The 23665-nt window shown below is 31.9% G+C and overlaps 7 non-coding genes across 7 annotated transcripts; all 7 read left to right on the forward strand.

The window, feature by feature from the left end:
* The first annotated feature begins 888 nt into the window (after positions 1-888).
* On the forward strand, positions 889-960 carry TRNAP-UGG (transfer RNA proline (anticodon UGG)). Its single transcript has one exon. It is a non-coding gene; the product is annotated as a tRNA-Pro (tRNA).
* Positions 961-2419: 1459 nt separating this feature from the next.
* Positions 2420-2491, forward strand: TRNAP-UGG (transfer RNA proline (anticodon UGG)). The gene has a single exon. It is a non-coding gene; the product is annotated as a tRNA-Pro (tRNA).
* Positions 2492-4189: 1698 nt separating this feature from the next.
* On the forward strand, positions 4190-4261 carry TRNAP-UGG (transfer RNA proline (anticodon UGG)). Its single transcript has one exon. It is a non-coding gene; the product is annotated as a tRNA-Pro (tRNA).
* A 6282-nt stretch (positions 4262-10543) lies between these two features.
* On the forward strand, positions 10544-10615 carry TRNAP-UGG (transfer RNA proline (anticodon UGG)). The gene has a single exon. It is a non-coding gene; the product is annotated as a tRNA-Pro (tRNA).
* A 4758-nt stretch (positions 10616-15373) lies between these two features.
* TRNAP-UGG (transfer RNA proline (anticodon UGG)) lies at positions 15374-15445 on the forward strand. Its single transcript has one exon. It is a non-coding gene; the product is annotated as a tRNA-Pro (tRNA).
* A 4854-nt stretch (positions 15446-20299) lies between these two features.
* Positions 20300-20371, forward strand: TRNAP-UGG (transfer RNA proline (anticodon UGG)). Its single transcript has one exon. It is a non-coding gene; the product is annotated as a tRNA-Pro (tRNA).
* A 2156-nt stretch (positions 20372-22527) lies between these two features.
* TRNAP-UGG (transfer RNA proline (anticodon UGG)) lies at positions 22528-22599 on the forward strand. The gene has a single exon. It is a non-coding gene; the product is annotated as a tRNA-Pro (tRNA).
* Positions 22600-23665: the final 1066 nt, after the last annotated feature.

Consider the following 23665-nt stretch of genomic DNA (forward strand, 5'->3'; position numbering starts at 1 on the left):
AAATCATGAACGAGCCCAAATTTTCAGATTCTTTGACATAGTTCCATTATCTTATTGAAGTCAATTTCCTGAGTAAAATCTTCAACTGAATATTATTTTTTAAAAACTCACAAAATAGATTGGATTTACTTATTTGCACAATTGAATTTTGTTTTTTGTCAAACTGCTAAAATTATTTGTAATTACTTACCTGCACATAGCATGTGACATGTCTTGGGTTTTATCCATCAGAAAAACTCTGCTGGGCATCATAAAACTTTGCACAGCAATTTCCAAGCAAGTATACTTAGAAAAATATTGACTATTAGGAAATATTTTATTTATGATAATATTTCCTCCTCATATACATTAGTGGCGGCTTTAAAATAATACAATTTTCACATAAAAACAGTTAAGAAATCAAATAAAACATGCTTACTTGATGATTCTATGACTCTCACTTTGGGTGTGAGAGGTCCCGGGTTCAAATCCTGGATGAGCCCAACTTTTCAGATTCTTTGACATGGTTCCATTATCTTATTGAAGTCAATTTCCTGAGTGAATTTCAACTGAATGTTGTTTATTCAAAACTCTCAAAATAGATTGGATTTACTTATTTGCACAATTGAATTTTGTATTTTGTCAAACTGCTAAAATTATTTGTAAATACTTATTTGCACATAGCATGTGACATGTCTTGGGTTTTATCCATCAGAAAAACTCTGCGGGGCATCATAAAACTTTGCACAGCATTTTCCAAGCAAGTATACTTAGAAAAATATTGACTATTAGGAAATATTTTATTTATGCTAATATTTCCTCCTTGTATACATTAGTGACTGCTTTAAAAGAATACCATTTTCACATAAAAACAGTTAAGAAATCAAATAAACCACATTTATTGCAGTTGGCTCGTTGGTCTAGGGGTATGATTCTCGCTTTGGGTGCGAGAGGTCCCGGGTTCAAATCCTGGACGAGCCCTCTATTTCTTTTGTCACTGCACTTTCCAAATAAGCACACAAAGAAAACTATCAATAGAATCTTACGGAAACATTTTAGTTGTTCTAAAAATAAGAGCATACTTATTCAAATTTCAACTGTATTGTGGTATATTAGGAAAACTGCAGGTTCCCTACTGTCTAGATAGCTTTGAATGTTTTAAAAGAATAGTCTCATTTTGAAACACAAAAAGTTCAAAAATGAAATTGCAAGGTTTTCTTTTGCCTTTCTTCTGTGTCTGGAAGCATGATTTGTACATTGCATATGACAAGTCTTTAGCTTCGTCCATGAGAGAAGTCCAAACTCTGTAGGCACTCACAAATCTTGTCCCTGCACTTTTCCTATATGCATACTTAGAAAACTATCTACTGGACCATAAGGAAATATTTTATTTATTCTACAAATTCATTTTTACATAAATGTATATGGTGTTTTTAAAAACAAAAAGCTATTTTCTTTAAATCAATTGAAAAATCAATAGAAAAATGTTCAGGTAGGTGGCTTGTTGGTCTAGGGTTATGATTCTTGCTTAGGGTGTGAGAGGTCACAGGTTCAAATCACGAACGAACCCAAATTTTCATATTCTTTGACATAGTTCCATTATCTTATTGAAGTCAATTTCCTGAGTAAAATCTTCAACTGAATATTATTTTTCAAAAACTCACAAAATAGATTGGATTTACTTATTTGCACAATTGAATTTTGTTTTTTGTCAAACTGCTAAAATTATTTGTAATTACTTACCTGCACATAGCATGTGACATGTCTTGGGTTTTATCCATCAGAAAAACTCTGCTGGGCATCATAAAACTTTGCACAGCAATTTCCAAGCAAGTATTCTTAGAAAAATATTGACTATTAGGAAATATTTTATTTGTTCTAATATTTCCACCTTGTATACATTAGTGACGGCTTTAAAATAATACAATTTTCACATAAAAACAGTTAAGAAATCAAATAAAACATGCTTACTTGATGACTCTATGATTCTCACTTTGGGTGCGAGAGGTCACGGGTTCAAATCCCGGACGAGCCCAAATTTTTAGATTCTTTTACATGGTTCCATTATCTTATTGAAGTCAATTTCCAGAGTGAATTTCAACTGAATATTGTTTTTTCAAAACTCTCAAAATAGATTGGATTTACTTATTTGCAGAATTGAATTTTGTTTTTTGTCAAACTGCTAAAATTATTTGTAAGTACTTATCTGCACATAGCATGTGACATGTCTTGGGTTTTATCCATCAGAAAAACTCTGCGGGGCATCATAAAACTTTGCATAGCAATTTCCAAGCAAGTATACTTAGAAAAATATTGACTATTAGGAAACATTTTATTTATGATAATATTTCCTCCTTGTATACATTAGTGACTGCTTTAAAAGAATACCATTTTCACATAAAATAGTTAAGAAATCAAATAAAACACACTTATTTCAGTTGGCTCGTTGATCTAGGGGTATGATTATCGCTTTGGGTGCGAGAGGTCCCGGGTTCAAATCCCGGACGAGCCCTCTATTTCTTTTTCACGGTGCATCTCATGGTTTATATATATCTGATTTTCTCAATTGGCTAAGTCAATAGCATCAACTGAGTTTTGTTTTTGCCATACTCCCAATAGAATTTGTACATACTTATGAATCTTGCCTTCATCATTTTTCAATTGCCTTTCTTCTATTTATGCATGATTTACACATAGCTTTTGACAAGTCTTGGGTTTTATCGATCAGACAAGTCCAAACTCTGTAGCCATTTTTAAATCTTGTCACTGCACTTTCCAAATAAGCACACAAAGAAAACTATCAATAGAATCTTACGGAAACATTTTAGTTGTTCTAAAAATAAGAGCATACTTATTCAAATTTCAACTGTATTGTGGTATATTAGGAAAACTGCAGGTTCCCTACTGTCTATATAGCTTTGAATGTTTTAAAAGAATAGTCTCATTTTGAAACACAAAAAGTTCAAAAATGAAATTGCAAGGTTTTCTTTTGCCTTTCTTCTGTGTCTGGAAGCATGATTTGTACATTGCATATGACAAGTCTTTAGCTTCGTCCATGAGAGAAGTCCAAACTCTGTAGGCACTCACAAATCTTGTCCCTGCACTTTTCCTATATGCATACTTAGAAAACTATCTACTGGACCATAAGGAAATATTTTATATATTCTACAAATTCATTTTTACATAAATGTATATGGTGTTTTTAAAAACAAAAAGCTATTTTCTTTAAATCAATTGAAAAATCAATAAAAAAATGTTCAGGTAGGTGGCTTGTTGGTCTAGGGTTATGATTCTTGCTTAGGGTGTGAGAGGTCCCTGGTTCAAATAAAGGATGAGCCCAAATTTTCAGATTCTTTGACATAGTTCCATTATCTTATTGAAGTCAATTTCCTGAGTAAAATCTTCAACTGAATATTATTTTTTAAAAACTCACAAAATAGATTGGATTTACTTATTTGCACAATTGAATTTTGTTTTTTGTCAAACTGCTAAAATTATTTGTAATTACTTACCTGCACATAGCATGTGACATGACTTGGGTTTTATCCATCAGAAAAACTCTGCTGGGCATCATAAAACTTTGCACAGCAATTTCCAAGCAAGTATAATTAGAAAAATATTGACTATTAGGAAATATTTTATTTATGATAATATTTCCTCCTTGTATACATTAGTGACTGCTTTAAAATAATACAAATTTCACATAAAAACAGTTAAGAAATCAAATAAAACATGCTTACTTGATGATTCTATGACTCTCACTTTGGGTGTGAGAGGTCCCGGGTTCAAATCCTGGATGAGCCCAACTTTTCAGATTCTTTGACATGGTTCCATTATCTTATTGAAGTCAATTTCCAGAGTGAATTTCAACTGAATGTTGTTTTTTCAAAACTCTCAAAATAGATTGGATTTACTTATTTGCACAATTGAATTTTGTATTTTGTCAAACTGCTAAAATTATTTGTAAATACTTATTTGCACATAGCATGTGACATGTCTTCGGTTTTATCCATCAGAAAAACTCTGCTGGGCATCATAAAACTTTGCACAGCAATTTCCAAGCAAGTATACTTAGAAAAATATTGACTATTGGGAAATATTTTAGTTATGCTAATATTTCCTCCTTGTATACATTAGTGACTGCTTTAAAAGAATACCATTTTCACATAAAAACAGTTAAGAAATCAAATAAACCACACTTATATCAGTTGGCTCGTTAGTCTAGGGGTATGATTCTCGCTTTGGGTGCGAGAAGTCCCGGGTTCAAATCCCGGACGAGGCTTCTATTTCTTATGTCACTGCACTTTCCAAATAAGCACACAAAGAAAACTATCAATAGAATAGTACATTTTAGTTGTTCTAAAAATAAGAGCATACTTATTCAAATTTCAACTGTATTGTGGTATATTAGGAAAACTGCAGGTTCCCCACTGTCTAGATAGCTTTGAATGTTTTAAAAGAATAGTCTCCTTTTGAAACACAAAAAGTTCAAAATGAAATTGCAAGGTTTTCTTTTGCCTTTCTTCTGTGTCTGGAAGCATGATTTGTACATTGCATATGACAAGTCTTTAGCTTCATCCATGAGAGAAGTCCAAACTCTGTAGGCACTCACAAATCTTGTCCCTGCACTTTTCCTATATGCATACTTAGAAAACTATCTACTGGACCATAAGGAAATATTTTATTTATTCTACAAATTCATTTTTACATAAATGTATATGGTGTTTTTAAAAACAAAAAGCTATTTTCTTTAAATCAATTGAAAAATCAGCAGAAAAATGTTCAGGTAGGTGGCTTGTTGGTCTAGGGTTATGATTCTTGCTTAGGGTGTGAGAGGTCCCAGGTTCAAAGCATGGATGAGCCCAAATTTTTTGATTCTTTGACATAGTTCCATTATCTTATTGAAGTCAATTTCCTGAGTAAAATCTTCAACTGAATATTAATTTTTAAAAACTCACAAAATAGATTGGATTTACTTATCTGCACAATTGAATTTTGTTTTTTGTCAAACTGCTAAAATTATTTGTAATTACTTAGCTGCACATAGCATGTGACATGTCTTGGGTTTTATCCATCAGAAAAACTATGCTGGGCATCATAAAACTTTGCACAGCAATTTCCAAGCAAGTATACTTAGAAAAATATTGACTATTAGGAAATATTTTATTTATGATAATATTTCCTCCTTGTATACATTAGTGACTGCTTTAAAATAATACAATTTTCACATAAAAACAGTTAAGAAATCAAATAAAACATGCTTACTTGATGACTCTATGATTCTCACTTTGGGTGCGAGAGGTCACGGGTTCAAATCCCGGACGAGCCCAAATTTTTAGATTCTTTTACATGGTTCCATTATCTTATTGAAGTCAATTTCCAGAGTGAATTTCAACTGAATATTGTTTTTTCAAAACTCTCAAAATAGATTGGATTTACTTATTTGCAGAATTGAATTTTGTTTTTTGTCAAACTGCTAAAATTATTTGTAAGTACTTATCTGCACATAGCATGTGACATGTCTTGGGTTTTATCCATCAGAAAAACTCTGAGGGGCATCATAAAACTTTGCACAGCAATTTCCAAGCAAGTATATTTAGAAAAATATTGACTATTAGGAAACATTTTATTTATGCTAATATTTCCTCCTTGTATACATTAGTGACTGCTTTAAAAGAATACCATTTTCACATAAAATAGTTAAGAAATCAAATAAAACAGACTTATTTCAGTTGGCTCGTTGGTCTAGGGGTATGATTATCGCTTTGGGTGCGAGAGGTCCTGGTTTCAAATCCCGGACAAGCCCTCTATTTCTTTTTTACGGTGCATCTCATGGTTTATATATATCTGATTTTCTCAATTTTCTAAGTCAATAGCATCAACTGAGTTTTGTTTTTGCCATACTCCCAATAGAATTTGTACATACTTATGAATCTTGCCTTCATCATTTTTCAATTGCCTTTCTTCTATTTATGCATGATTTACACATAGCTTTAGACAAGTCTTGGGTTTTATCGATCAGACAAGTCCAAACTCTGTAGCCATTTTTAAATCTTGTCACTGCACTTTCCAAATAAGCACACAAAGAAAACTATCAATAGAATCTTATGGAAACATTTTAGTTGTTCTAAAAATAAGAGCATACTTATTCAAATTTCAACTGTATTGTGGTATATTAGGAAAACTGCAGGTTCCCTACTGTCTAGATAGCTTTGAATGTTTTAAAAGAATAGTCTCATTTTGAAACACAAAAAGTTCAAAATGAAATTGCAAGGTTTTCTTTTGCCTTTCTTCTGTGTCTGGAAGCATGATTTGTACATTGCATATGACAAGTCTTTAGCTTCGTCCATGAGAGAAGTTCAAACTCTGTAGGCACTCACAAATCTTGTCCCTGCACTTTTCCTATATGCATACTTAGAAAACTATCTACTGGACCATAAGGAAATATTTTATATATTCTACAAATTCATTTTTACATAAATGTATAGGGTGTTTTTAAAAACAAAAAGCTATTTTCTTTAAATCAATTGAAAAATCAATAGAAAAATGTTCAGGTAGGTGGCTTGTTGGTCTAGGGTTATGATTCTTGCTTAGGGTGTGAGTGGTCCCAGGTTCAAATCATGGACGAGCCCAAATTTTCTGATTCTTTGACATAGTTCCATTATCATATTGAAGTCAATTTCCTGAGTAAAATCTTCAACTGAATATTAATTTTTAAAAACTCACAAAATAGATTGGATTTACTTATCTGCACAATTGAATTTTGTTTTTTGTCAAACTGCTAAAATTATTTGTAATTACTTAACTGCACATAGCATGTGACATGTCTTGGGTTTTATCCATCAGAAAAACTATGCTGGGCATCATAAAACTTTGCACAACAATTTCCAAGCAAGTATACTTGGAAAAATATTGACTATTAGGAAATATTTTATTTATGATAATATTTCCTCCTTGTATACATTAGTGACTGCTTTAAAATAATACAATTTTCACATAAAAACAGTTAAGAAATCAAATAAAACATGCTTACTTTATGATTCTATGACTCTCTCTTTGGGTGTGAGAGGTCCCGGGTTCAAATCCTGGATGAGCCCAACTTTTCAGATTCTTTGACATGGTTCCATTATCTTATTGAAGTCAATTTCCTGAGTGAATTTCAACTGAATGTTGTTTATTCAAAACTCTCAAAATAGATTGGATTTACTTATTTGCACAATTGAATTTTGTATTTTGTCAAACTGCTAAAATTATTTGTAAATACTTATTTGCACATAGCATGTGACATGTCTTGGGTTTTATCCATCAGAAAAACTCTGCTGGGCATCATAAAACTTTGCACAGCAATTTCCAAGCAAGTATACTTAGAAAAATATTAACTGTTAAGAAATATTTTATTTATGCTAATATTTCCTCCTTGAATACATTAGTGACTGCTTTAAAAGAATACCATTTTCACATAAAAACAGTTAAGAAATCAAATAAACCACATTTATTTCAGTTGGCTCGTTGGTCTAGGGGTATGATTCTCTCTTTGGGTGCGAGAGGTCCCGGGTTCAAATCCTGGACGAGCCCTCTATTTCTTTTGTCACTGCACTTTCCAAATAAGCACACAAAGAAAACTATCAATAGAATCTTACGGAAACATTTTAGTTGTTCTAAAAATAAGAGCATACTTATTCAAATTTCAACTGTATTGTGGTATATTAGGAAAACTGTAGGTTCCCTACTGTCTAGATAGCTTTGAATGTTTTAAAAGAATAGTCTCATTTTGTAACACAAAAAGTTCAAAATGAAATTGCAAGGTTTTCTTTTGCCTTTCTTCTGTGTCTGGAAGCATGATTTGTACATTGCATATGACAAGTCTTTAGCTTCGTCCATGAGAGAAGTCCAAACTCTGTAGGCACTCACAAATCTTGTCCCTGCACTTTTCCTATATGCATACTTAGAAAACTATCTACTGGACCATAAGGAAATATTTTATATATTCTACAAATTCATTTTTACATAAATGTATATGGTGTTTTTAAAAACAAAAAGCTATTTTCTTTAAATCAATTGAAAAATTAGTAGAAAAATCTTCAGGTAGGTGGCTTGTTGATCTAGGGTTATGATTCTCGCTTACGGTGTGAGAGGACCCTGGTTCAAATCATGGACGAGCCCAAATTTTCTGATTCTTTGACATAGTTCCATTATCTTATTGAAGTCAATTTCCTGAGTAAAATCTTCAACGGAATATTAATTTTTAAAAACTCACAAAATAGATTGGATTTACTTATTTGCACAATTGAATTTTGTTTTTTGTCAAACTGCAAAAATTATTTGTAATTACTTACCTTCACATAGCATGTGACATGTCTTGGGTTTTATCCATCAGAAAAACTATGCTAGGCATCATAAAACTTTGCACAGCAATTTCCAAGCAAGTATACTTAGAAAAATATTGACTATTAGGAAATATTTTATTTATGATAATATTTCCTCCTTGTATACATTAGTGACTGCTTTAAAATAATACAATTTTCACATAAAAACAGTTAAGAAATCAAATAAAACATGCTTACTTGATGACTCTATGATTCTCACTTTGGGTGCGAGAGGTCACGGGTTCAAATCCCGGATGAGCCCAAATTTTTAGATTCTTTTACATGGTTCCATTATCTTATTGAAGACAATTTCCAGAGTGAATTTCAACTGAATATTGTTTTTTCAAAACTCTCAAAATAGATTGGATTTACTTATTTGCAGAATTGAATTTTGTTTTTTGTCAAACTGCTAAAATTATTTGTAAATACTTATTTGCACATAGCATGTGACATGTCTTGGGTTTTATCCATCATAAAAACTCTGCTGGGCATCATAAAACTTTGCACAGCAATTTCCAAGCAAGTATACTTAGAAAAATATTGACTGTTAAGAAATATTTTATTTATGCTAATATTTCCTCCTTGAATACATTAGTGACTGCTTTAAAAGAATACCATTTTCACATAAAAACAGTTAAGAAATCAAATAAACCACATTTATTTCAGTTGGCTCGTTTGTCTAGGGGTATGATTCTCTCTTTGGGTGCGAGAGGTGCCGGGTTCAAATCCTGGATGAGCCCTCTATTTCTTTTGTCACTGCACTTTCCAAATAAGCACACAAAGAAAACTATCAATAGAATCTTACGGAAACATTTTAGTTTTTCTAAAAATAAGAGCATACTTATTCAAATTTCAACTGTATTGTGGTATATTAGGAAAACTGTAGGTTCCCTACTGTCTAGATAGCTTTGAATGTTTTAAAAGAATAGTCTCATTTTGAAACACAAAAAGTTCAAAATGAAATTGCAAGGTTTTCTTTTGCCTTTCTTCTGTGTCTGGAAGCATGATTTGTACATTGCATATGACAAGTCTTTAGCTTCGTCCATGAGAGAAGTCCAAACTCTGTAGGCACTCACAAATCTTGTCCCTGCACTTTTCCTATATGCATACTTAGAAAACTATCTACTGGACCATAAGGAAATATTTTATATATTCTACAAATTCATTTTTACATAAATGTATATGGTGTTTTTAAAAACAAAAAGCTATTTTCTTTAAATCAATTGAAAAATCAATAGAAAAATGTTCAGGTAGGTGGCTTGTTGATCTAGGGTTATGATTCTCGCTTAGGGTGTGAGAGGACCCCGGTTCAAATCATGGACGAGCCCAAATTTTCTGATTCTTTGACATAGTTCCATTATCTTATTGAAGTCAATTTCCTGAGTAAAATCTTCAACGGAATATTAATTTTTAAAAACTCACAAAATAGATTGGATTTACTTATTTGCACAATTGAATTTTGTTTTTTGTCAAACTGCAAAAATTATTTGTAATTACTTACCTGCACATAGCATGTGACATGTCTTGGGTTTTATCCATCAGAAAAACTATGCTAGGCATCATAAAACTTTGCACAGCAATTTCCAAGCAAGTATACTTAGAAAAATATTGACTATTAGGAAATATTTTATTTATGATAATATTTCCTCCTTGTATACATTAGTGACTGCTTTAAAATAATACAATTTTCACATAAAAACAGTTAAGAAATCAAATAAAACATGCTTACTTGATGACTCTATGATTCTCACTTTGGGTGCGAGAGGTCACGGGTTCAAATCCCGGACGAGCCCAAATTTTTAGATTCTTTTACATGGTTCCATTATCTTATTGAAGACAATTTCCAGAGTGAATTTCAACTGAATATTGTTTTTTCAAAACTCTCAAAATAGATTGGATTTACTTATTTGCAGAATTGAATTTTGTTTTTTGTCAAACTGCTAAAATTATTTGTAAGTACTTATCTGCACATAGCATGTGACATGTCTTGGGTTTTATCCATCAGAAAAACTCTGCGGGGCATCATAAAACTTTGCACAGCAATTTCCAAGCAAGTATACTTAGAAAAATATTGACTATTAGGAAACATTTTATTTATGCTAATATTTCCTCCTTGTATACATTAGTGACTGCTTTAAAAGAATACCATTTTCACTTAAAATAGTTAAGAAATCAAATAAAACAGACTTATTTCAGTTGGCTCGTTGGTCTAGGGGTATGATTATCGCTTTGGGTGCGAGAGGTCCCGGTTTCAAATCCCGGACGAGCCCTCTATTTCTTTTTTACGGTGCATCTCATGGATTATATATATCTGATTTTCTCAATTGGCTAAGTCAATAGCATCAACTGAGTTTTGTTTTTGCCATACTCCCAATAGAATCTGTACATACTTATGAATCTTGCCTTCATCATTTTTCAATTGCCTTTCTTCTATTTATGCATGATTTACACATAGCTTTTGACAAGTCTTGGGTTTTATCGATCAGACAAGTCCAAACTCTGTAGCCATTTTTAAATCTTGTCACTGCACTTTCCAAATAAGCACACAAAGAAAACTATCAATAGAATCTTATGGAAACATTTTAGTTGTTCTAAAAATAAGAGCATACTTATTCAAATTTCAACTGTATTGTGGTATATTAGGAAAACTGCAGGTTCCCTACTGTCTAGATAGCTTTGAATGTTTTAAAAGAATAGTCTCATTTTGAAACACAAAAAGTTCAAAATGAAATTGCAAGGTTTTCTTTTGCCTTTCTTCTGTGTCTGGAAGCATGATTTGTACATTGCATATGACAAGTCTTTAGCTTCGTCCATGAGAGAAGTTCAAACTCTGTAGGCACTCACAAATCTTGTCCCTGCACTTTTCCTATATGCATACTTAGAAAACTATCTACTGGACCATAAGGAAATATTTTATATATTCTACAAATTCATTTTTACATAAATGTATAGGGTGTTTTTAAAAACAAAAAGCTATTTTCTTTAAATCAATTGAAAAATCAATAGAAAAATGTTCAGGTAGGTGGCTTGTTGGTCTAGGGTTATGATTCTTGCTTAGGGTGTGAGTGGTCCCAGGTTCAAATCATGGACGAGCCCAAATTTTCTGATTCTTTGACATAGTTCCATTATCTTATTGAAGTCAATTTCCTGAGTAAAATCTTCAACTGAATATTAATTTTTAAAAACTCACAAAATAGATTGGATTTACTTATCTGCACAATTGAATTTTGTTTTTTGTCAAACTGCTAAAATTATTTGTAATTACTTAACTGCACATAGCATGTGACATGTCTTGGGTTTTATCCATCAGAAAAACTATGCTGGGCATCATAAAACTTTGCACAACAATTTCCAAGCAAGTATACTTGGAAAAATATTGACTATTAGGAAATATTTTATTTATGATAATATTTCCTCCTTGTATACATTAGTGACTGCTTTAAAATAATACAATTTTCACATAAAAACAGTTAAGAAATCAAATAAAACATGCTTACTTTATGATTCTATGACTCTCTCTTTGGGTGTGAGAGGTCCCGGGTTCAAATCCTGGATGAGCCCAACTTTTCAGATTCTTTGACATGGTTCCATTATCTTATTGAAGTCAATTTCCTGAGTGAATTTCAACTGAATGTTGTTTATTCAAAACTCTCAAAATAGATTGGATTTACTTATTTGCACAATTGAATTTTGTATTTTGTCAAACTGCTAAAATTATTTGTAAATACTTATTTGCACATAGCATGTGACATGTCTTGGGTTTTATCCATCAGAAAAACTCTGCTGGGCATCATAAAACTTTGCACAGCAATTTCCAAGCAAGTATACTTAGAAAAATATTGACTGTTAAGAAATATTTTATTTATGCTAATATTTCCTCCTTGAATACATTAGTGACTGCTTTAAAAGAATACCATTTTCACATAAAAACAGTTAAGAAATCAAATAAACCACATTTATTTCAGTTGGCTCGTTGGTCTAGGGGTATGATTCTCTCTTTGGGTGCGAGAGGTCCCGGGTTCAAATCCTGGACGAGCCCTCTATTTCTTTTGTCACTGCACTTTCCAAATAAGCACACAAAGAAAACTATCAATAGAATCTTACGGAAACATTTTAGTTGTTCTAAAAATAAGAGCATACTTATTCAAATTTCAACTGTATTGTGGTATATTAGGAAAACTGTAGGTTCCCTACTGTCTAGATAGCTTTGAATGTTTTAAAAGAATAGTCTCATTTTGAAACACAAAAAGTTCAAAATGAAATTGCAAGGTTTTCTTTTGCCTTTCTTCTGTGTCTGGAAGCATGATTTGTACATTGCATATGACAAGTCTTTAGCTTCGTCCATGAGAGAAGTCCAAACTCTGTAGGCACTCACAAATCTTGTCCCTGCACTTTTCCTATATGCATACTTAGAAAACTATCTACTGGACCATAAGGAAATATTTTATATATTCTACAAATTCATTTTTACATAAATGTATATGGTGTTTTTAAAAACAAAAAGCTATTTTCTTTAAATCAATTGAAAAATTAGTAGAAAAATGTTCAGGTAGGTGGCTTGTTGATCTAGGGTTATGATTCTCGCTTACGGTGTGAGAGGACCCTGGTTCAAATCATGGACGAGCCCAAATTTTCTGATTCTTTGACATAGTTCCATTATCTTATTGAAGTCAATTTCCTGAGTAAAATCTTCAACGGAATATTAATTTTTAAAAACTCACAAAATAGATTGGATTTACTTATTTGCACAATTGAATTTTGTTTTTTGTCAAACTGCAAAAATTATTTGTAATTACTTACCTGCACATAGCATGTGACATGTCTTGGGTTTTATCCATCAGAAAAACTATGCTAGGCATCATAAAACTTTGCACAGCAATTTCCAAGCAAGTATACTTAGAAAAATATTGACTATTAGGAAATATTTTATTTATGATAATATTTCCTCCTTGTATACATTAGTGACTGCTTTAAAATAATACAATTTTCACATAAAAACAGTTAAGAAATCAAATAAAACATGCTTACTTGATGACTCTATGATTCTCACTTTGGGTGCGAGAGGTCACGGGTTCAAATCCCGGATGAGCCCAAATTTTTAGATTCTTTTACATGGTTCCATTATCTTATTGAAGACAATTTCCAGAGTGAATTTCAACTGAATATTGTTTTTTCAAAACTCTCAAAATAGATTGGATTTACTTATTTGCAGAATTGAATTTTGTTTTTTGTCAAACTGCTAAAATTATTTGTAAATACTTATTTGCACATAGCATGTGACATGTCTTGGGTTTTATCCATCATAAAAACTCTGCTGGGCATCATAAAACTTTGCACAGCAATTTCCAAGCAAGTATACTTAGAAAAATATTGACTGTTAAGAAATATTTTATTTATGCTAATATTTCCTCCTTGAATACATTAGTGACTGCTTTAAAAGAATACCATTTTCACATAAAAACAGTTAAGAAATCAAATAAACCACATTTATTTCAGTTGGCTCGTTTGTCTAGGGGTATGATTCTCTCTTTGGGTGCGAGAGGTCCCGGGTTCAAATCCTGGATGAGCCCTCTATTTCTTTTGTCACTGCACTTTCCAAATAAGCACACAAAGAAAACTATCAATAGAATCTTACGGAAACATTTTAGTTTTTCTAAAAATAAGAGCATACTTATTCAAATTTCAACTGTATTGTGGTATATTAGGAAAACTGTAGGTTCCCTACTGTCTAGATAGCTTTGAATGTTTTAAAAGAATAGTCTCATTTTGAAACACAAAAAGTTCAAAATGAAATTGCAAGGTTTTCTTTTGCCTTTCTTCTGTGTCTGGAAGCATGATTTGTACATTGCATATGACAAGTCTTTAGCTTCGTCCATGAGAGAAGTCCAAACTCTGTAGGCACTCACAAATCTTGTCCCTGCACTTTTCCTATATGCATACTTAGAAAACTATCTACTGGACCATAAGGAAATATTTTATATATTCTACAAATTCATTTTTACATAAATGTATATGGTGTTTTTAAAAACAAAAAGCTATTTTCTTTAAATCAATTGAAAAATCAATAGAAAAATGTTCAGGTAGGTGGCTTGTTGATCTAGGGTTATGATTCTCGCTTAGGGTGTGAGAGGACCCCGGTTCAAATCATGGACGAGCCCAAATTTTCTGATTCTTTGACATAGTTCCATTATCTTATTGAAGTCAATTTCCTGAGTAAAATCTTCAACGGAATATTAATTTTTAAAAACTCACAAAATAGATTGGATTTACTTATTTGCACAATTGAATTTTGTTTTTTGTCAAACTGCAAAAATTATTTGTAATTACTTACCTGCACATAGCATGTGACATGTCTTGGGTTTTATCCATCAGAAAAACTATGCTAGGCATCATAAAACTTTGCACAGCAATTTCCAAGCAAGTATACTTAGAAAAATATTGACTATTAGGAAATATTTTATTTATGATAATATTTCCTCCTTGTATACATTAGTGACTGCTTTAAAATAATACAATTTTCACATAAAAACAGTTAAGAAATCAAATAAAACATGCTTACTTGATGACTCTATGATTCTCACTTTGGGTGCGAGAGGTCACGGGTTCAAATCCCGGACGAGCCCAAATTTTTAGATTCTTTTACATGGTTCCATTATCTTATTGAAGACAATTTCCAGAGTGAATTTCAACTGAATATTGTTTTTTCAAAACTCTCAAAATAGATTGGATTTACTTATTTGCAGAATTGAATTTTGTTTTTTGTCAAACTGCTAAAATTATTTGTAAGTACTTATCTGCACATAGCATGTGACATGTCTTGGGTTTTATCCATCAGAAAAACTCTGCGGGGCATCATAAAACTTTGCACAGCAATTTCCAAGCAAGTATACTTAGAAAAATATTGACTATTAGGAAACATTTTATTTATGCTAATATTTCCTCCTTGGATACATTAGTGACTGCTTTAAAAGAATACCATTTTCACTTAAAATAGTTAAGAAATCAAATAAAACAGACTTATTTCAGTTGGCTCGTTGGTCTAGGGGTATGATTATCGCTTTGGGTGCGAGAGGTCCCGGTTTCAAATCCCGGACGAGCCCTCTATTTCTTTTTTACGGTGCATCTCATGGTTTATATATATCTGATTTTCTCAATTGGCTAAGTCAATAGCATCAACTGAGTTTTGTTTTTGCCATACTCCCAATAGAATTTGTACATACTTATGAATCTTGCCTTCATCATTTTTCAATTGCCTTTCTTCTATTTATGCATGATTTACACATAGCTTTTGACAAGTCTTGGGTTTTATCGATCAGACAAGTCCAAACTCTGTAGCCATTTTTAAATCTTGTCACTGCACTTTCCAAATAAGCACACAAAGAAAACTATCAATAGAATCTTACGGAAACATTTTAGTTCTTCTAAAAATAAGAGCATACTTATTCAAATTTCAACTGTATTGTGGTATATTAGGAAAACTGCAGGTTCCCTACTGTCTAGATAGCTTTGAATGTTTTAAAAGAATAGTCTCATTTTGAAACACAAAAAGTTCAAAATGAAATTGCAAGGTTTTCTTTTGCCTTTCTTCTGTGTCTGGAAGCATGATTTGTACATTGCATATGACAAGTCTTTAGCTTCATCCATGAGAGAAGTCCAAACTCTGTAGGCACTCTCAAATCTTGTCCCTGCACTTTTCCTATATGCATACTTAGAAAACTATCTACTGGACCATAAGGAAATATTTTATTTATTCTACAAATTCATTTTTACATAAATGTATATGGTGTTTTTAAAAACAAAAAGCTATTTTCTTTAAATCAATTGAAAAATCAATAGAAAAATGTTCAGGTAGGTGGCTTGTTGGTCTAGGGTTATGATTCTTGCTTAGGGTGTGAGAGGTCCCAGGTTCAAATCATGGACGAGCCCAAATTTTCTGATTTTTTGACATAGTTCCATTATCTTATTGAAGTCAATTTCCTGAGTAAAATCTTCAACTGAATATCAATTTTTAAAAACTCACAAAATAGATTGGATTTACTTATCTGCACAATTGAATTTTGTTTTTTGTCAAACTGCTAAAATTATTTGTAATTACTTACCTGCACATAGCATGTGACATGTCTTGGGTTTTATCCATCAGAAAAACTATGCTGGGCATCATAAAACTTTGCACAGCAATTTCCAAGCAAGTATACTTAGAAAAATATTGACTATTAGGAAATATTTTATTTATGATAATATTTCCTCCTTGTATACATTAGTGACTGCTTTAAAATAATACAATTTTCACATAAAAACAGTTAAGAAATCAAATAAAACATGCTTACTTGATGATTCTATGACTCTCACTTTGGGTGTGAGAGGTCCCCGGTTCAAATCCTGGATGAGCCCAACTTTTCAGATTCTTTGACATGGTTCCATTATCTTCTTGAAGTCAATTTCCTGAGTGAATTTCAACTGAATGTTGTTTTTTCAAAACTCTCAAAATAGATTGGATTTACTTATTTGCACAATTGAATTTTGTTTTTTGTCAAACTGCTAAAATTATTTGTAATTACTTAGCTGCACATAGCATGTGACATGTCTTGGGTTTTATCCATCAGAAAAACTCTGCTGGGCATCATAAAACTTTGCACAGCAATTTCCAAGCAAGTATACTTAGAAAAATATTGACTATTAGGAAATATTTTATTTATGATAATATTTCCTCCTTGTATACATTAGTGACTGCTTTAAAATAATACAATTTTCACATAAAAACAGTTAAGAAATCAAACAAAACATGCTTACTTGATGATTCTATGACTCTCACTTTGGGTGTGAGAGGTCCCAAGTTCAAAACCTGGACGAGCCCAACTTTTCAGATTCTTTGACATGGTTCCATTATCTTATTGAAGTCAATTTCCTGAGTGAATTTCAACTGAATGTTGTTTTTTCAAAACTCTCAAAATAGATTGGATTTATGTATTTGCACAATTGAATTTTGTTTTTTGTCAAACTGCTAAAATTATTTGTAAGTACTTATCTGCACATAGCATGTGACATGTCTTGGGTTTTATCCATCAGAAAAACTCTGCTGGGCATCATAAAACTTTGCACAGCAATTTCCAAGCAAGTATACTTAGAAAAATATTGACTATTAGGAAATATTTTATTTATGATAATATTTCCTCCTTTTATACATTAGTGACTGCTTTAAAATAATACAATTTTCACATAAAAACAGTTAAGAAATCAAATAAAATGTGCTTACTTGATGATTCTATGACTCTCACTTTGGGTGCGAGAGGTCCCGGATTCAAATCCTGGACGAGCCCAACTTTTCAGATTCTTTGACATAGTTCCATTATCTTATTGAAGTCAATTTCCTGAGTGAATTTCAACTGAATGTTGTTTTTTCAAAACTCTCAAAATAGATTGGATTTACTTATTTGCACAATGGAATTTTGTTTTTTGTCAAACTGCTAAAATTATTTGTAAGTACTTATCTGCACATAGCATGTGACATGTCTTGGGTTTTATCCATCAGAAAAACTCTGCTGGTCATCATAAAACTTTGCACAGCAATTTCCAAGCAAGTATACTTAGAAAAATATTGACTATTAGGAAACATTTTATTTATGCTAATATTTCCTCCTTGTATACATTAGTGACTGCTTTAAAAGAATACCATTTTCACATAAAAACAGTTAAGAAATCAAATAAGCCACACTTATTTCAGTTGGCTCAGTGGTCTAGGGGTTTGGTTCTCGCTTTGGGTGCGAGAGGTCCCGGGTTCAAATCCCAGACGAGCCCTTTATTTCTTTTGTACGGTGCATCTCATGGTTTATATATATATCTGTTTTTCTCAATTGGCTAAGTCAATAGCATCAACTGAGTTTTGTTTTTTGCCATACTCCCAATAGAATTTGTACATACTTATGAATCTTGCCTTCATCATTTTTCAATTGCCTTTCTTCTATTTATGCATGATTTACACGTAGCTTTTGACAAGTCTTGGGTTTTATCGATCAGACAAGTCCAAACTCTGTTGCCATTTTTAAATCTTGTCACTGCACTTTCCAAATAAGCACACAAAGAAAACTATCAATAGAATCTTACGGAAACATTTTAGTTGTTCTAAAAATAAGAGCATACTTATTCAAATTTCAACTGTATTGTGGTATATTAGGAAACTGCAGGTTCCCTACTGTCTAGATAGCTTTGAATGTTTTAAAAGAATAGTCTCATTTTGAAACACAAAAAGTTCAAAATGAAATTGCAAGGTTTTCTTTTGTCTTTCTTCTGTGTCTGGAAGCATGATTTGTACATTGCATATGACAAGTTTTTAGCTTCATCCATGAGAGAAGTCCAAACTCTGTAGGCACTCACAAATCTTGTCCCTGCACATTTCCTATATGCATACTTAGAAAACTATCTACTGGACCATAAGGAAATATTTTATTTATTCTACAAAATCATTTTTACATAAATGTATATGGTGTTTTTAAAAACAAAAAGCTATTTTCTTTAAATCAATTGAAAAATCAATAGAAAAATGTTCAGGTAGGTGGCTTGTTGGTCTAGGGTTATGATTCTCACTTAGAGTGTGAGAGGTCCCAGGTTCAAATCATGGACGAGCCCAAATTTTCAGATTCTTTGACATAGTTCCATTATCTTATTGAAGTCAATTTCCTGAGTAAAATCTTCAACGGAATATTAATTTTTAAAAACTCACAAAATAGATTGGATTTACTTATTTGCACAATTGAATTTTGTTTTTTGTCAAACTGCTAAAATTATTTGTAATTACTTACCTGCACATAGCATGTGACATGTCTTGGGTTTAATCCATCAGAAAAACTCTGCTGGGCATCATAAAACTTTGCACAGCAATTTCCAAGCAAGTATACTTAGAAAAATATTGACTATTAGGAAATATTTTATTTATGATAATATTTCCTCCTTGTATACATTAGTGACTGCTTTAAAATAATAAAATTTTCACATAAAAACAGTTAAGAAATCAAATAAAACATGCTTACTTGATGACTCTATGATTCTCACTTTGGGTGCGAGAGGTCACGGGTTCAAATCCCGGACGAGCCCAAATTTTTAGATTCTTTTACATGGTTCCATTATCTTATTGAAGTCAATTTCCAGAGTGAATTTCAACTGAATATTGTTTTTTCAAAACTCTCAAAATAGATTGGATTTACTTATTTGCAGAATTGAATTTTGTTTTTTGTCAAACTGCTAAAATTATTTGTAAGTACTTATCTGCACATAGCATGTGACATGTCTTGGGTTTTATCCATCAGAAAAACTCTGCGGGGCATCATAAAACTTTGCACAGCAATTTCCAAGCAAGTATACTTAGAAAAATATTGACTATTAGGAAATATTTTATTTATGATAATATTTCCTCCTTGTATACATTAGTGACTGCTTTAAAATAATACAATTTTCACATAAAAACAGTTAAGAAATCAAATAAAACATGCTTACTTGATTCTATGACTCTCACTTTGGGTGTGAGAGGTCCCGGGTTCAAATCCTGGACGAGCCCAACTTTTCAGATTCTTTGACTTGGTTCCATTATCTTATTGAAGTCAATTTCCTGAGTGAATTTCAACTGAATGTTGTTTTTTCAAAACTCTCAAAATAGATTGGATTTACTTATTTGCACAATTGAATTTTGTTTTTTGTCAAACTGCTAAAATTATTTGTAAGTACTTATCTGCACATAGCATGTGACATGTCTTGGGTTTTATCCATCAGAAAAACTCTGCTGGGCATCATAAAACTTTGCACAGCATTTTCCATGCAAGTATACTTAGAAAAATATTGACTATTAGGAAATATTTTATTTATGCTAATATTTCCTCCTTGTATACATTAGTGACTGCTTTAAAAGAATACCATTTTCACATAAAAACAGTTAAGAAATCAAATAAACCACACTTATTTCACTTGGCTCGTTGGCCTAGGGGTATGATTCTCGCTTTGGGTGCGAGAGGTCCCAGGTTCAAGTCCCGGACGAGCCCTCTTTTTCTTTTGTACGGTGCATCTCATGGTTTATATATAGCTGATTTTCTCAATTGGCTAAGTCAATAGCATCAACTGAGTTTTGTTTTTGCCATACTCCCAATAGAATTTGTACATACTTATGAATCTTGCCTTCATCATTTTTCAATTGCCTTTCTTCTATTTATGCATGATTTACACGTAGCTTTTGACAAGTCTTGGGTTTTATCGATCAGACAAGTCCAAACTCTGTTGCCATTTTTAAATCTTGTCACTGCACTTTCCAAATAAGCACACAAAGAAAACTATCAATAGAATCTTACGGAAACATTTTAGTTGTTCTAAAAATAAGAGCATACTTATTCAAATTTCAACTGTATTGTGGTATATTAGGAAACTGCAGGTTCCCTACTGTCTAGATAGCTTTGAATGTTTTAAAAGAATAGTCTCATTTTGAAACACAAAAAGTTCAAAATGAAATTGCAAGGTTTTCTTTTGTCTTTCTTCTGTGTCTGGAAGCATGATTTGTACATTGCATATGACAAGTTTTTAGCTTCATCCATGAGAGAAGTCCAAACTCTGTAGGCACTCACAAATCTTGTCCCTGCACATTTCCTATATGCATACTTAGAAAACTATCTACTGGACCATAAGGAAATATTTTATTTATTCTACAAAATCATTTTTACATAAATGTATATGGTGTTTTTAAAAACAAAAAGCTATTTTCTTTAAATCAATTGAAAAATCAATAGAAAAATGTTCAGGTAGGTGGCTTGTTGGTCTAGGGTTATGATTCTCACTTAGAGTGTGAGAGGTCCCAGGTTCAAATCATGGACGAGCCCAAATTTTCAGATTCTTTGACATAGTTCCATTATCTTATTGAAGTCAATTTCCTGAGTAAAATCTTCAACGGAATATTAATTTTTAAAAACTCACAAAATAGATTGGATTTACTTATTTGCACAATTGAATTTTGTTTTTTGTCAAACTGCTAAAATTATTTGTAATTACTTACCTGCACATAGCATGTGACATGTCTTGGGTTTAATCCATCAGAAAAACTCTGCTGGGCATCATAAAACTTTGCACAGCAATTTCCAAGCAAGTATACTTAGAAAAATATTGACTATTAGGAAATATTTTATTTATGATAATATTTCCTCCTTGTATACATTAGTGACTGCTTTAAAATAATAAAATTTTCACATAAAAACAGTTAAGAAATCAAATAAAACATGCTTACTTGATGACTCTATGATTCTCACTTTGGGTGCGAGAGGTCACGGGTTCAAATCCCGGACGAGCCCAAATTTTTAGATTCTTTTACATGGTTCCATTATCTTATTGAAGTCAATTTCCAGAGTGAATTTCAACTGAATATTGTTTTTTCAAAACTCTCAAAATAGATTGGATTTACTTATTTGCAGAATTGAATTTTGTTTTTTGTCAAACTGCTAAAATTATTTGTAAGTACTTATCTGCACATAGCATGTGACATGTCTTGGGTTTTATCCATCAGAAAAACTCTGCGGGGCATCATAAAACTTTGCACAGCAATTTCCAAGCAAGTATACTTAGAAAAATATTGACTATTAGGAAATATTTTATTTATGATAATATTTCCTCCTTGTATACATTAGTGACTGCTTTAAAATAATACAATTTTCACATAAAAACAGTTAAGAAATCAAATAAAACATGCTTACTTGATTCTATGACTCTCACTTTGGGTGTGAGAGGTCCCGGGTTCAAATCCTGGACGAGCCCAACTTTTCAGATTCTTTGACTTGGTTCCATTATCTTATTGAAGTCAATTTCCTGAGTGAATTTCAACTGAATGTTGTTTTTTCAAAACTCTCAAAATAGATTGGATTTACTTATTTGCACAATTGAATTTTGTTTTTTGTCAAACTGCTAAAATTATTTGTAAGTACTTATCTGCACATAGCATGTGACATGTCTTGGGTTTTATCCATCAGAAAAACTCTGCTGGGCATCATAAAACTTTGCACAGCATTTTCCAAGCAAGTATACTTAGAAAAATATTGACTATTAGGAAATATTTTATTTATGCTAATATTTCCTCCTTGTATACATTAGTGACTGCTTTAAAAGAATACCATTTTCACATAAAAACAGTTAAGAAATCAAATAAACCACACTTATTTCAGTTGGCTCGTTGGCCTAGGGGTATGATTCTCGCTTTGGGTGCGAGAGGTCCCAGGTTCAAATCCCGGACGAGCCCTCTTTTTCTTTTGTACGGTGCATCTCATGGTTTATATATAGCTGATTTTCTCAATTGGCTAAGTCAATAGCATCAACTGAGTTTTGTTTTTGCCATACTCCCAATAGAATTTGTACATACTTATGAATCTTGCCTTCATCATTTTTCAATTGCCTTTCTTCTATTTATGCATGATTTACACATAGCTTTTGACAAGTCTTGGGTTTTATCGATCAGACAAGTCCAAACTCTGTTGCCATTTTTAAATCTTGTCACTGCACTTTCCAAATAAGCACACAAAGAAAACTATCAATAGAATCTTACGGAAACATTTTAGTTGTTCTAAAAATAAGAGCATACTTATTCAAATTTCAACTGTATTGTGGTATATTAGGAAAACTGCAGGTTCCCTACTGTCTAGATAGCTTTGAATGTTTTAAAAGAATAGTCTCATTTTGATACACAAAAAGTTCAAAAATGAAATTGCAAGGTTTTCTTTTGCCTTTCTTCTGTGTCTGGAAGCATGATTTGTACATTGCATATGACAAGTCTTTAGCTTCGTCCATGAGAGAAGTCCAAACTGTGTAGGCACTCACAAATCTTGTCCCTGCACTTTTCCTATATGCATACTTAGAAAACTATCTACTGGACCATAAGGAAATATTTTATTTATTCTACAAATTCATTTTTACATAAATGTATATGGTGTTTTTAAAAACAAAAAGCTATTTTCTTTAAATCAATTGAAAAATCAGCAGAAAAATGTTCAGGTAGGTGGCTTGTTGGTCTAGGGTTATGATTCTTGCTTAGGGTGTGAGAGGTCCCAGGTTCAAAGCATGGATGAGCCCAAATTTTCTGATTCTTTGACATAGTTCCATTATCTTATTGAAGTCAATTTCCTGAGTAAAATCTTCAACTGAATATTAATTTTTAAAAACTCACAAAATAGATTGGATTTACTTATCTGCACAATTGAATTTTGTTTTTTGTCAAACTGCTAAAATTATTTGTAATTACTTAGCTGCACATAGCATGTGACATGTCTTGGGTTTTATCCATCAGAAAAACTATGCTGGGCATCATAAAA

Source organism: Taudactylus pleione, unplaced genomic scaffold (assembly GCF_031769625.1).
Source record: "Taudactylus pleione unplaced genomic scaffold, aTauple2 ptg000317l, whole genome shotgun sequence".
In the NCBI taxonomy this organism is placed as follows: domain Eukaryota; kingdom Metazoa; phylum Chordata; class Amphibia; order Anura; family Myobatrachidae; genus Taudactylus; species Taudactylus pleione.